The following is a 14,301-nucleotide window of genomic DNA, read 5'->3' as shown; positions in this document are numbered from 1 at the left end:
AATAGTAGTAACAGTAGTAGATAGCTAATTTTCATGAGTAGTCTAAGACAGTGTTCATCATGTTGCAGTGGAGCCAGCCATGGTACTTCCCTTATTTATTGCTCATGGTACTTTGTATGGCATGCAGAGTAGCTGCAGCAGAGACAGTGTGACCTACAGAACTGAAGACATTTACCCTGTGGTCTTTGCAGAAATTACTGGCTCCTGGGGCTGGGAAGGTAGCTCAGTGGTAGAGCGCTTGCCTTGCATGCCTGAGGCCCTGGGTTCAATTCCTCAGCACCACATAAGCAAAAAGAAAAAAACCGGAAGTGGTGCTGTGGCTCAAGTGGTAGAGCGCTAGCCTTGAGCTGAAGAGCTGAGGGACAGCGCCCAGGCCCAGAGTTCAGGCCCCATGACCAGACCTCCCACCGCCCAAAAAAAGAAGAAATTACTGGCTCCTTTTCTACCCCATTCTAATAACAAAAGTTACAGAGGTCCCTTTCCTATTCTTTTTTCCTTACTGGATCCCATAGGTCTGGTCAAGCAAAGACAGTGTTATCTGATTAGAAGTACTTCCTCTAAATGGGCCTCTTTAGGCACAGAAAATGGATTCAGGACTTTGTGCTTGGAGCCTCATTTTAAAGCTTTACTTTTAGGTCTGGAATTTGTTGGAAAGTACTTTTGTGGTATTTTTATAACAACATCTTCTTTGAAGATGTTTCTTCATTGTGGGATGTTAGTTCTTTTCTGATATTTCTCTTCAGAATTTGGTTTCACACTGGCATTCATTTTGGATGCCACATGGTGATATTTAGAACCAAGAAAGTTTTCATACAATCCACTGAGGCTGCAGAAGGTTTTGGCCAAGGTTATCCCGTGTCAGAGTTGTTTCCACCACACTTGCTCACTGTGCAGATGAACTTAGAGCACCTTCAATTCTGGGTGCCCATTAGTCCACCAAGTTTGAGGATCTTCCTCTGCTTGCATCTTTCCTGAACTTTTTGCCTCTTTTTGTTCTCTTCTTGATGAGAAAGAAGGGAAGGAAAAGAAAAGGAGATAATTAGTCCTGTTTCATACTTGTTATTGTGACCTATGGAATACATGATGCATATGAAGTCAGTTGAGTTACAGTCCTGCATTTTAGTAGTAACCCCACCTGAGCTCCTGCTGGTGTATAGGGTGATATTTCCTTAGAGACCTTTGTGTCTTTATATACAAATTGTGGGATTTGCTAAAATCTTTTTCTGAATGTAGGTATCTGTGAGGAGATTTGATGAGGAAAGATTGAATTCATTTATCTTGAGTAGCTGACTCTTATTGTTTGGTTTAGTATAGTCATTCTATAATACCAATCAAAAATTAAATGTACCTATTCTTTCCCAAAAAAATCTGTTTTCAGGAGTCTGTCCTACTTAGAGAAATACACAAAGTACACAGAAATGTTCATTGTTGCCTTATTGTAAAAGCAAAACATGGAGACATTGCTAATGTCTACCAATAAAAGAATGGCTTAAAACCTATGGTTTGCCCATATGATATCATTCCCTATAGATCTGTGATAGGGACTGAATCCATGTGGGCTGTCCTCTTAGGGTAGTCATCAAGTGTTAGGTACAAGAAGCCAATTGTAGAACTCTGTGAATTGAGCCTATTTTTGTAAAATAAAAATAATACAAAAGTAATATAACTCCCTATATGTATATATTCATCAATAGATATTTATGTGTGTATGTGCATGTGCACACAGTATACACATATAAGTAAATCATACTGTCAACCTAAGTGATGACCATGAGGAATGTATTCACTCAAGTAGTAAGTAAGTAGGAAAGCTATAGTCTACTTTTCATTTTGTATACTGCCATGTTACTAAGCTTTTAAAAATAACTTTAGAATCATAAATTGAAATGTCAGGATAATATTCTTAGATTTTCTAACCTGTCCCTGGCCTGCAGAAAAATTTTAAGCATTTCAATAGTTATGGGTTCAGTACTACTCATGGCTCTGTGTTGATGTTACCCTTGCCCCGATAGAATAGAAAGACTTGCTTGGCCGAAAGCCTTTTAAATTATAACTATGTTCCCTGATAAGAGATTTAAAGATAGAAGAACTTAGCAGACTCTCTTCAAAGATAGAAGAACTTAGCAGACTCTCTCTGTTATTATTGTAATAACAAATACTTTTAAAAAGAATATGTTAGCCTTCAAACATTTCCCCTCATGTGCTGCCCTAAAGATATTGTTATTTCAAATCTGATTTTTTATTTATCTGCATTTAAAATATTTCAATATGTACTACTTTACTATTATTTATATTCTAAAGAAAATAAAAATAATAGTAAAATTGTTAAGTATTTTAATTTTAGTTATCAGAGTTTGCCATTTTGATAATTTTAATTTTGGTTATAACAACTCAACTATTAAGATTTTACTTTATCAACTTGTGATATAGAAATTCAGAGGTCTGGTTCTAAGTCCTGTGTATTTTGATACTTGATTTGAATGGTTATCAGAAAAGAAAAAGTTACATTTTTCTGAAAATAATTAGAGGATGTGAGCTGAGGTTATTAAATAATATTATTTTTCAGTCTTATATGCCAGTTATATTCCAGTTTGGGCTGAAACCCAGCTAATAAATCCTATCTATACTAGTTTTTATAGAGTAATAGAAAGATGTTACACTTTAAAATCAGAATTTTTTAAATGTAAGTTCATAATCCCGTTACTCTTTGGGTGGCATTTTCAAATCTAGGTAGAAAATTCTACTAGGAAGTTTAAAAGTATACATATAAACTATTTTGTTATTTGTATATTTACATCATTTTGTGTGTATATGTCAGTACTGGGGTTTGAACTCAAGGTCACATACTCTTATTTGGCTTCTTGCTCATAGCTGGCACTCTGCTGCTTAAGACACAAGTCGAGCTTGGCATTTTGGTGGTTAATTGGAGATGAAATCTCACAGACTTTTCTTACTTGGGCTGGCTTCAAACGGTGTTCCTCCAAGTCTCAGCCTCCTAAGTAGGTTAGGATTATAAGAGTAAGTCAACGAGCATACAGCTAACTTACATAATTTTTTAGGCCCCAAGTCATACAACAGTAGAAGCATCTCAGCATATCTACTTTAAAAAATGGTATTTTTAAGCTGTAAATACATTATTGTTTTCAAAATGCAATAACTCTTTTGCTCAACATTAAAATTTCTTTTTTACCTTGAAGGGATAGGTTCATGTTTTAAAAATGGTTTCAAATACTTGTTAGGTAGCCTATAATTGGTAGCCATTATTTTGAAGTTATAATGTGGCTGAGTCTGAATTATTATTAGTAACAGAAGAAACATTACTTTGTCATTTTCCTGGATTAGTAGAATTTCTGTTAGTACTGATATTATTGACTAATATTACCTTCAATCTCTGGATCTATACAGTGATACTTTTAAGGACTCATCTATTTTATAAAGATTTGTTTACCTAAACTAGTTAAAATCTATAAATCTCTATAGTAGGCACAGGAAAATACCATTAATTGTGGTTGGCTAAAAACATAGGAAGCAATGAGAAGGTCCATACTATTGGATTTTGTTCTGCAATGCTTTTATCTGTATACCTAAATTTCCCCCTGACCTATATACCTAGTGAGGACAACAAGGTTAATTCATAGATTTATGCAATCATAGTTAAAATCTTATTTTTGCTACAATAAAGTATATAGAAAGCAAAGTCTATAAAATATATTGATTGACTCAGATTAACTTCTTTGACCTGTCTTATGATAATCAGTTTATTTAGTTAATCAGCCAAAAAAAAATGTTTATTGAACACCATCTCTGGACCCTGAAAATGCAATAATGAGCAAAAATAGTGTCTCTACCCTGTAGCATTCTTAGTGTCATAGCAGAACAGGAATCAAATGTAGTCAAATATGGAACTGTAATGAAGGAGAGAGGTAGTTGGTACAAGTATTTGTAATAATGTGATTTTATTTCTTCTCAGAGAGCTAGTGTCTTCAAAGAGATTTTTTTAATCTGTCAAGATAATATTTGATATTCACAAAAAGCTAGTATTGAGTTTTATTGAATGCTGAAAAATTGCTGTTGTATTGATATATATATATATATATATATATATATATATATATATTCTGTCAACTCCTAAAATCAAGCCTCCTTTACAATTTTTCTTTTCTCCCTTCTTCTTTCTTAAGACAATATTTATATAGTTTATATATGTATATATTAATACATGTAATATATGGTTTGTATTGTATATAATATATATATTAAATATCAAGTACTGAATTAGATTCTGTAAATACAATGACAACTAAGGACCTAGTTCTTCAGGGAGACAGAGTCCTACTCAGATAAAGTGCAATAGAAAATGGCAGGTAGGTCACCTGCCCAAGGTCATTGTGCCTGAGCTGAGAGAGGAGAAGGAAGCAAGCATGGCGGGAAATGGAGTTACTTATCATCTCTATTTTAGTGATTGGTCTTGATTGTAGAGAGACAGTGAGTCCTCCTGTGACTCTAAGATCTCTACAGGGCTTGAAGCTGTATGGTTTGGTAGCTTCTTCATCCCTTCTCTCTGGAGCCTGTAGAGTTACTCTGGCTCTAGCTACGTAAGAACTTCTACATACCCGTTTAGGTTTGGTATTTGAACAATTATATTTGGAACAGAAAAGTTCCATCAATCTTTAAACCTCATAATCCAATTATGTCAGTAAAATTCCAGTTTTTTAGTCCAGTGGAATTGGGGTAATATTTTGCAAACTGAAGTTGAGAGAAATAGTGTTTATTTTGAAAAGAAAAATGGTTGGTTAGCAATTTTTAAGAAGAAGTAAGGCTGGTGTGAACTTGCAGGGGTGATCTGGCCCTTTTGATTGGGCTCACCATTTTTTTCTGGACCTTTGGCTCCTGTGTCTGGAGAATCCCTGTCTGCGTAGCCTAGACCTGCAGCTCTCTTTAGCAGGGCATCTGAGGTTAAGCAACACCAGTTCTACAAATCTTTGGGGATTAGGAAGACACTATGTCCAAGGAAAGTGCTCACAGGAGGTTGTATCAAGAAATCCCAGGGCTACTTCTGAGACTGGCTGCATTTATTTCTCAGTTCATTCATATTGCTTTGTTGCTAAACTCAAATAGGAAACCAAAGCTTAAAAGCTCAATTAATGTGGAAAATGAAGACTTAAATATTGAAGGGAAAAATACCATGCTAAACTGATTTTATGTTTTCCCTACATGTAGTGTTACTGTGGATGTTTGGATCACATCACTTTTCTGTAAAGCCATGAGTTTCATTGAAGTGGAAGTGGTTTCTATAGCTTTTTACAAGAAAGCTTGTGGGTATCTATTTCTTTACTATTCCCTCAATAAAAAGGAAGCCCAGTGACCTCCACCGGACCATTACAAATGTGAAACTTGGCACTTAAAATTGCTTGCTCTAAATTTTCCAATTGCTTTCTCTCTTTTTTTTCCATTTAATGTCGTTCTGCCAACTAGTGATTTTATTATTATAAACAGGACATTGTATTCACTTTTAAGAAGAAATATGAAGCTGGAGGTAAAATTACAAACTGCAGCCTCTCGGCTGCCAAAATAGAAAACAATGAGCTAAAAATACTGAGCACAGAAAGGGTGTTGTGGAAAGAAATATTGAAATATCTTCAAGGTGGAGCTGTTTCAAAACAATTTCCTCCTCACGCCAGGTAAAACCAACCTTGAAATAGCAACTTGAAAGGAGTCATATAATACCAACTTCTTTCAGGTCAACTCTTTTGTGGGAAATCTTTTCAAACATAACTAACATTAAATGACTAATGATCTTGCTGTTTATCAGGAAATCCAGTGTGATTAAATTGCCATTTAGAAAAAAGATTCCTCTGGGAAGGCAGTGTGGCCTCTTAGAGAAGCACTAGAAGTCAGTCCTAGCTCTTCTAGGGACTAGCTATGTGACTTGGTAGGAATAAGAAATGCCATCTTTTATAAAATGGGTTTATGACCAGATTGGGATTTTCTAAAAGGAATCGGTAGGTCATGGGTTCCTGGGGTTTTGATAGGTGTTATGAAGGCAAAGGATTCTGTGGCCAAGTGCTTTTGGATAACAGTGAGTTAATAGATTGCCAAGATTTTTTTTTTTTCTCCAGGATTATCTCTTGGAACTAGTTTCATTGAATATACCTTACAAATTGACGACATTTCGAACTATGTTATCAATGGGTTATCTAGGATCCTTTTGCTCTACTCAGATGGAAATCATGAGTAGCCAATAATAGCTGTTCTAGTGTTGGTAGACCTGGGCCCTTCAGTGTCAAAGGCTTGTTGGGTAGGCTGACAAACTTGGAAGCTTATAACTTCAAGCTCCTAGAACTTCTGGCTCCAGAATTATGGCTGAAGGTGCTCAGGTTAGGTTAGAGACTTTCTCCTCTAGGTTCCAGTTTCTAGCACCTAGCATTTAGCAGCTAGTGAAATCTTTGGCTCTAAGCAGCAGCAAGCCATAGCCACAGTCAGCAGCAGCCAACGCTAGCTATTATGGCCCTTGACCTGTAATGGATGTTGGGACGTTGTAACCCTTGGTCTTTTCAGTGGCTCTTTGTGTAGTTCCTGAGCCTTGAGTGGAAGGACCCTTGGCCTTCACAGCAGCTGGTGTTTCACCTTTTGACCTTTAGGTGTCCATCCTTGGTCCTTAAAGTTTAGCAGCTACCAGAAACTTCCACAGACAGGGTATGAAGTCTCTCACCCACCGTCTCCTGCTCTCTTGGTACCTTTGTTGCTCTCTGCTACTTCTTTCCCCCATCTGCCCTCTGAAACTCTACAATTACCTTCTTGCTGCCATGCCTCTGCCAGTGCTACCCTTCTTCATGTCACCAGCTTATCCAGTCTCATGATACAAATCACCAGTCAGTCAAAAGAAGACCAATTGGGGGATGCCTTTTGGACCTATTGATGTTACAACACTAGGGGCAGCACCCAGGGTGTTTCTTGGCTATGTAAACTAAATGAACAGTCTGGTGACCTAGCCAGGAAGGGTTTTGTGACATGAATGTAACATGCAAATGAAAGGTTGCATTGCTAGTAGTCATAGCACAGTTTCCAGATTCACCAATCACTGGCTTCTTGCTGAGTTACTGAGGAGGTGCTTCCCCTCCGGAAGTTAGTGAGAAGAGCTGCAGGCTCATCTGCAGTCCCGCCAGAATGGTCTTAGCCTCAGATGCTGCCTTCCAAGGCATGGTTCAGGTTATTTGAAGCAGATACAACTTGATTAGTGCCTTCTGACCAGGAGCCATGGCTTCACTTCAGTTACAGTGCTCTTTGCAGCTTGTGTGTCCTTAGAATGATTGCAAAATATCCAAAATAGCCTGGGTGCTAGGAGAACAGGTTGCCAGAGAAGGGGCTGCTTGACTGACAGTTACCCCGTGGTCTGCCACGTGTAGGTCTGCCACGTGTATGAGAAAGGTCTGTCCTCTGCTCTTCAAAGGCCCAAATAGCCACGTTCCAGTGTTTTTGTTTATTCACAGGAAAAAAATAATGATTTTAACAAGACTTAAAGCTCAACACAAAACTAATATTGTCAATAGCATTTAATAGTACTCAACAGTGGTTAACCCCAGCTCCTTAGGGGAGTTGGGTCCCTCTGCTCTGTCTCACTTCTAGGACCAACAGTACATACCTTTGTGTTTGAAATGTTCTTTCTGAGTTAGTATAGACATCTCTTTTATTGGATTTGAAAGAAAATAGTATTCCATTGAATATAGTATTCACATTTATCTGTGAAATAAATGTGATCACTCTATCATGTAAAATACATGATGGTTATATACGAAGTTTAAAGGTTATGTTTTACATTTCAGTTCTTCCATTGTTAAGAGTACTCCATCACTCCCCAGTTAGAGAGAAGCAAGGTTAAATTGTTTGGTATTAGATGGAAAAGTTGTCATTGTTATTTGAAACCGCTGACAATACTATTCCTTTCACATAAATTCCATCTTAGTGTTAATGAACTTAAAGGAAATTCACAGATAGTACCAAGGATTAATGAGTACTAATATAGATCTACAGCTGGGCATTCTTCATTTTAAGCATGTACTTTCTTTAGGAGTTTGTCAGTCCATAAATTTGTGTTGATAACTAGCACTCCTAGTAGAGAGAATAAATATACAGAGATGAGTAGTTTTGCCTGAATAGGTGAGAAAAATGTGTACTAGCAAAGATGATAGCAATTGAATTTATTCCTTGGAAACATTTTAGAGCGTTGTAGAAATATAAATCCATGGGCTGGGAAGGTGGGTCAGTGGTAGAGCGCTTGCCTTGCATGCATGAGGCCCTGGGTTCCATTCCTCAGCATCACATAAGCAAAAAGAAAAAAGCCGGAAGTGGCGCTGTGGCTTAAGTGGTAGAGTGCTAGCCTTGAGCTGAAGAGCTGAGGGACAGCGCCCAGTCCCAGAGTTCAGGCCCCATGACCGGACCCCCCCCCAAAAAAAAGAAATATAAATCCATGAGCTATATGACTCATTTCTTCACATTCTCAATACAGTTCATTAGGAAATTATACTACAATGATATGAAAAAAAAATTTATATAGGTACCCTTAAGACTTGGAGTAACATTGAATGTAGAGATAGCTAATTGCCATGATGGTGAAGTATCTTCACTGTTTTCCTTATATAGGAATAGGCATATGCATATATCTATATATGATCACACATATATAGGTATGTATAGATGTAGGTATGTAGATTATATATAGTGTACATGTATATATACACACACACACACATATATATATATATATATACACACACACACACACATATATATATATATATATATATATATATATATATATATATATATACGTAGTGCATATAAATAATGTAGTACTGGGATTTGAACTCCAGGCTAATTCTTGCTAGAAAAGTGCTCTACCCTTTGAGCTACATCTTTAACCCTTTTTGCTTTTAGTTTTTCTCTTTCAGAAAGATTTTCACCCATTTCCCAACACCAGCCTTGCCTCAGACCAGTCATTCTATCTATACCTCCCATGTAGCTGGGATTACAAGTGTGAACTATTATGTTCAGCTTGTTTGTTGAGATGTTGTCTAATTAACTTGTTTGCCTGGGCTGTCTCTGACCTATGATCCTCCTGTCTCTATCACTTGAGTAGCTAGAATTATAGGTTGGACCACCATGAATAGTTATTTTTATATTGTGATATTAAAATCCACCTTTTAAAATTGTACACTTCTGTGGTTTCTTGCGTATTCAGAAAATTGTTCATCATCACACTATGTAATTCCAGGACATTTCCTCAACCCTAACTACTCTCATTAATTCATTCTCCCTGTCCCCTGAATAAGCTTCTAGCAACCATTACTAATTTTTACTTTCTATACATTTTCATATTCTAAAATAATGTTCTGTGTTTTGTAGCTGGCTTCTTAACATAAGGTCATCCATAGTATAGCATTTACCAGAACCTCTTTTCTCTTTATAGATGAATAATATTCCATTGAATGAATGCAACACATTTTGCTTATTGACTGGTTGATGCACATTTGAGTTGATTCCACTTCTTGAATAGAATGAGTAATGCTGCTGTGGACATTTTGACACAGGTTCTCCTCATGTGTTTTCAGTTCTCTTGGATATGGACCTAGGAGTAGAGTTGCTGGGGCATATAATCAGGCACTGTCAGACTTTTCCATTTCCATTGTATGTCCATGGAAATACAATGAGGATGTTGTTTCATTTTGTCACCAACACTTGTTATATGTATTTATGCTTATAGCAGTTCTTATGGGTTTGAAAAGTGTCTTATTGTGATTGGATTTTTTATTTTTTATTTTTTTATTTTATTTTATTTTTTTTTTTTGTCGGTCGTGGGGCTTGAACTCTGGGCCTGGGCGCTGTCCCTCAGCTCTTCAGCTCAAGGCGAGCGCTCTACCACTTGAGCTACAGCGCCACTTCCGGTTTTCTGGTGGTTTATTGGAGATAGGAGTCTCATGGTCTTTCCTGCCTGGGCTGGCTTTGAACCGCGATCCTCAGATCTCAGCCTCCTGAGTAGCTAGGATTACAGGCGTGAGCCACCAGCGCCCGGCTTGGATTTTTTATTTTTATAATGACTAATGAGGCTGAACATATTTTCATATGCTTCTTGGCCATATAAACATCTTTTTTTTTGTGAGAAATGTCTCTTTAAATCCTTTGCGCAGTTTAATTTAGTTTTTTGGTCAGTTGTAGGGCTTGAACTCAGGGCCTGGGCTCTGTCCCTGAGCTTTCTTGCTCAAGTCTAGCACTCTACCACTTGAGCCACAGTGTCACTTCTAGTTTTCTGGTGGTTAATTGGAGCTAAGAATCTCAAGGACTTACTGCCTGCACTGGCTTTGAACCACGATCCTCAGATCTCAGTCTCTGGAGTGGCAAGGATTACAAGTGTGAGCCACCAGCACCCAGCTACATTTTAAAATTGGATTGTATTTTTATTCCTGAGTTCTAGAAGTAACTTATTTATTCCAAACACTAGTAACTTATCAGATACAAGATTTGTAAATATTTTCCCCACCTGTTTTTTGTCTTGTACTTTTTTGTTTTGGAGAAAGGGTTTCACTATGTAGCCCAGACTGGTCTCAACTCAAGGTACTCATCCTCCCTAGTTTTGGGATTATAGGTGTTCACCAGTACACTCAACTCTTTTTTTTTTTTTTGGTGGTACTGAACATTAGACTCAGGCTCTCCTACTTTGTAGGCAGGCACTCTACCTCTTGAGCTGCTTCACCAGCCCTTTTTTCATTGATTTTTTTTTCTTTTCTTTTTATATGTTTTGTATTGTAAAAATACTGTATAGAGGGGTTTCAGTTACATGAGTAAGGTAATGAGTATATTTCCTGTTGAGCATTGTTACCTCCTACTTTGCTTTTCCCCTACTATCCCTTTCCTCCCCACCTCCCCAACTCCTCCCTCTCCCTCCTAAGTTATAAAGTTAATTTTCAGCATAGTATCTTGTACATCTCATTGTTCCAATGGATCAACCTGTATCTTGTTTCAGCATTTTGTTATTTCCCTTCCCCTCCCCAAATTAGAAAAATGTATATACAAGATGCAGGGAACCAGAATCAAATACAGTGAAAACAGGGGTTATACCGTGGGGGAAGAACATACGAAAGAAACAAAAAAAAAATCTCATAGTACTTTATAAATACATTAAAAACAATGGCAAGAAATAAAAAACCAGTTGTGTCCCTATTTTGGGGATGACAAGAGTGAGCCACCATATCCAACCATTAGCTGAAACGGAATCTTATGAACTGCTTGCCCAGACTGGCTTGAAATTGATCATTCAGATCATCTCCTAAATAGTAATAATTACTGTCTTGAGATACTACACTCAGCTTCTAGCTTCATTCTTTTGCATGTGTATATATGAAAAGACTGTTGCTGAAAAGATGATTTTTCTTCCTCAATGAATTTCTTGGCATCCTTCCTGAAAATTAGTTGGTCATAAAGGTAGAGGCTTATTTATCTACCAATTCTATGCCATGGATTTAAATGTTTATATTTGTGCTAGTACCACCCTGTATAGATACTGTAACTTTGTAGTAAGTTTTGGATCTGAGAAGCCAAGTCTTTCAACTTTGCTTTTATTATTTTCCCCAAGATTGTTTACTGTTCTTGGTTGGTTGGAATGATGTGCAGATAGGTTAGATCAAGTTGATGGAAAGTTGGCTTTTTTTAAAACTCCTATTTCCTTAATACTCTACTTGTTCTCTCTGTTACTGAGAGTTGTGTGTTGAAGTCTCTATTATGATTGGTTTTTATATTTTCTCTTTAGTTTGGCTAGATTGTGCTTCATGTATTTTGTTGCTCTGTTGTTAGTTGCATATAAATTTATAATTATTTTGTCTTCTAGATGAATTGACTCCTATTAATATTATAAAGTGTCTTCTTTTGTGTTTAGTATTACTTTTTGTCTTGAGTCCTTTCCTTTGCTAGTAGTTTAGCTACTGTAGCCCATTTCTTTTTATTAATTTATATGCTATAATTATATCTGATGTATCTTTAATAAAAATCAGTTCTTCATCCTTCTTTTCCCTGATGTTTTGTTGTGCTGTTTGGTTTTGCTCTAGTTTATTTCCTGATTTGATTTAACTGAACGAATTCCTTAGGTTCTGTGTGTTGTTTCCTAAGTTAATGTACTAAAATACGTATCCCCAAGTTATAGTATTAGGAGAAGGGACCTTTGAGCAGTTACTAGGTCAAAATGCTAGAGTTTTCATGAATGAGATTAGTACTTTTATAAAAGAGGCCTCAATGAGAAATCCTACCCCTTATACCATGTCTACATCCATGAGGTAGCAGGCTCCCACCAGATACTAATCTTGAACGTCACAGCTTCCAAAATGGTGAAAATCAAAGGGTTTTTGTTAAGAACTCAGCCAGCTAATGGTGTTTTGTTATTTCAGCCCAAATGGTCTTGTGAAAGTCTGTACTCTTTGTCTTGAGACTCTACTGACGTTCTGCTTGATTAGTTTAGTGGTCAGCTAATGGATGAAGAGAGATTTCCTTAAATATTGGTGATAATAAGACTGTTACCCTTTGTTGATTGCCTCTGTGTGTACTAGAGTATACACTCATTGCTCAGGCATGCATTTTTACAATCCTGAACTAGGCTTTACTTCTTATATGTGCAGAGCTTCAAGGTCAACAAGATGTGAGACCTTTTCTGGGCATATAAACAACTTTGTGCATGTGCATGTGTTCATCTAGATCCCCAGGAACACATCAGACCTTTCTTTCTTTCTTTCTTTCTTTCTTCCTTCCTTCCTTCCTTCCTTCCTTCCTTCTTTCCTTCCTTCCTTCCTTCCTTCCTTCCTTCCTTCCTTCCTTCCTTCCTTCCTTCCTTCCTTCCTTCCTTCCTTCCTTCCTTCCTTTCTTTCTTTCTTTCTTTCTTTCTTTCTTTCTTTCTTTCTTTCTTTCTTTCTTTCTTTCTTTCTTTCTTTTTGGTTGTGGGGCTTGAACTCTGGGCTGGGCACTGTCCCTCACTTCTTCAGCTCAAGGCTAGCGCTCTACAACTTGATCCACAGCGCCACTTCCGGTTTTCTGAGTGGTTTATTGGAGATAAGAGTTTCACAGAATTTCCTGCCTGGCTAGCTTTGAACCTCAATCCTCAGATCTCAGCCTCCTGTGTAGCTAGGATTACAGGTGTGAGCCAACAGCGCCCGGCTCCACATCAGACCTTTCAAAGCCTCTGATAGACATTTCATTCTCCAGTTTTCCTGTTGATTTTTTTTTTTTTTTTTTTTTGTCTACTTCTTGTTTGCTCTACTGCTGTCACTATCTCAGATGCAGTGCTAAAGAAAATGGTACTGATTGTTTTCAGTGTATACCCCTGGGACTATAAGATTATTTCTACTGAGCAAATTCTAATGCTTCCAACTAGGTTGAATAATGATACTTATTCTGTTTTAAGGGTTTTCTACACCTGTTCTGTTCCTCTAGTGGCTGTGAGGCTACTAGTTCTCAACCATAATTTCCAGGCTGCTGGCTTTCAAGTCTACTGCAGAGCTGGGAAGAAGGAGGGGGGGAATTCTCATAATACACAGTTTTTTTAAATTGATACTTAGCCATTTTTCGTGAATAATTGCATCTTACATTGTTAGCCTTGACTATTGCAGAGTTCCTCAAACACTGATTGTAATAATTTTGCAGAGCTGTAGTTTAATACATGAAGAACTTTCTGGGGTTCTGAACTTTGTCAGTGCTTCAGGTATCACTTGCAAGTTTTGGCCCTTTATTAATATTGGGGTTTTAGATAAAAGAAGATAGTGTCCTGCACAGAATTTTGGAAAAGTGACAAGCTTCTTTTGGAAGATGATAAAGAATGGAAAACCATAATAGAATTTGAAAACAAGAGCCACAGGATAGTAATAATTATGTGGGCAAATAATTCCTGAGATTAGGGATGTCAAGTAGTCTGACATTCATAACAGTGCGAGTAAAAATTTTTTTGTTGCTTTGTATGTTCCTCTCCCGGTATAACCCCTATTTTCACTGTATTTGATGTTTGTGCCCTGCATCTGGTATATACACTTCTCTAATTCAGGTAGGGGATGGGAAAAAACAAAATGCTTAAATAAGGATACAGGTTGACCCATTGTAACAATGAGATGTACAAGATACTATGTTAAAAATGAACTTTATAATCTTGGCGGTGTGGGGGAGGTAGTTGTGGAGGTGGGAGGAAAGGGATGGTAGGGGGAAAACAAAGGAGTAGGCAACAATGCTCAATAGGAAATGTACTCATTACCTTGCTCATGTAACTGTAACTCCTCT

At 37.2% G+C, this 14,301-nt stretch overlaps 1 protein-coding gene and 1 long non-coding RNA gene across 3 annotated transcripts in view; one reads left to right on the top strand and one right to left on the bottom strand.

Moving 5' to 3' along the window:
* Dis3l2 (DIS3 like 3'-5' exoribonuclease 2) overlaps window positions 1-14,301 on the top strand; it is a 401,227-nt gene that overhangs the window by 213,636 nt on the left and 173,290 nt on the right. The gene's annotated exons all lie outside the window — the stretch shown is intronic.
* On the bottom strand, window positions 618-6,929 carry LOC138827000 (uncharacterized). The gene is made up of 3 exons (XR_011371923.1): window positions 6,795-6,929; window positions 2,848-2,995; window positions 618-1,000 (listed from the first exon to the last, which is right to left on the bottom strand). It is a non-coding gene; the product is annotated as an uncharacterized lncRNA (long non-coding RNA).

This window comes from Dipodomys merriami, unplaced genomic scaffold (genome assembly GCF_024711535.1).
Source record: "Dipodomys merriami isolate MVZ:Mamm:240054 unplaced genomic scaffold, mDipMer1.0.p SCAF_1, whole genome shotgun sequence".
NCBI lineage: Eukaryota > Metazoa > Chordata > Mammalia > Rodentia > Heteromyidae > Dipodomys > Dipodomys merriami.
The sequence above is the reverse complement of the archived record's forward strand: the minus strand, read 5'-3'. Positions and strand labels throughout refer to the sequence as shown.